Below are 665 nucleotides of genomic sequence, written 5' to 3' on the forward strand. Positions count from 1 at the left end.
AGTTGTTGTTTGAAAACTCAAATTCTATCCTTGGCAATAAACAGTGTTGTTTTTCTGGGTGTGACAGGCTCACTTCATTCATTTTCAAGAAAATGTCTTTTAAACACCTAAGTCTGAATAGCCAGTTTGTCAGTTGTCCTTTCAGGTAAAAATGGTACCCCATGAACTTGGTGGCTGAGTCTGCTCACCACTGGGACAGTCACGAAGTGCCTAGAGACACCGCGACACCTCAGTGTGCAGAAGCGCTTTATGCGGACTTCCCAGCTTGTCACACCCGATATTAAAAACATGGACTTGAGCATTGAGATTTCAAAAAATCAGTAATTATTATTGCTTCACCAAGGATGGACTCATGGGAAAATGGCTTTTTTGTGTTTTTTTAATGACGACTGAATGCAGGTGAAGATTACAGTGACAACTGGTACAGTTTAAGGTCACTGTCAGATTCCTGCTAAGGTGCCAGAAGTTTCATCACCACTGCTTTTGCCTCATCAGCGCAAACACTGACACAGTGAAAAGGGCATTTCATCTCTTCATGTTATTATGAAAATAGTTTTGACCTCATTGAACCCCTGGAAGCGCCTTGGACACCTTCAGGAATCCTCAAAGTTCACACTTTGAGAACCATTGATCTATCATATTTAATAATATCCTTATAAAGATAA

This window comes from Galeopterus variegatus, unplaced genomic scaffold (assembly GCF_000696425.1).
Source record: "Galeopterus variegatus unplaced genomic scaffold, G_variegatus-3.0.2 Scaffold10893, whole genome shotgun sequence".
In the NCBI taxonomy this organism is placed as follows: Eukaryota; Metazoa; Chordata; class Mammalia; order Dermoptera; family Cynocephalidae; genus Galeopterus; species Galeopterus variegatus.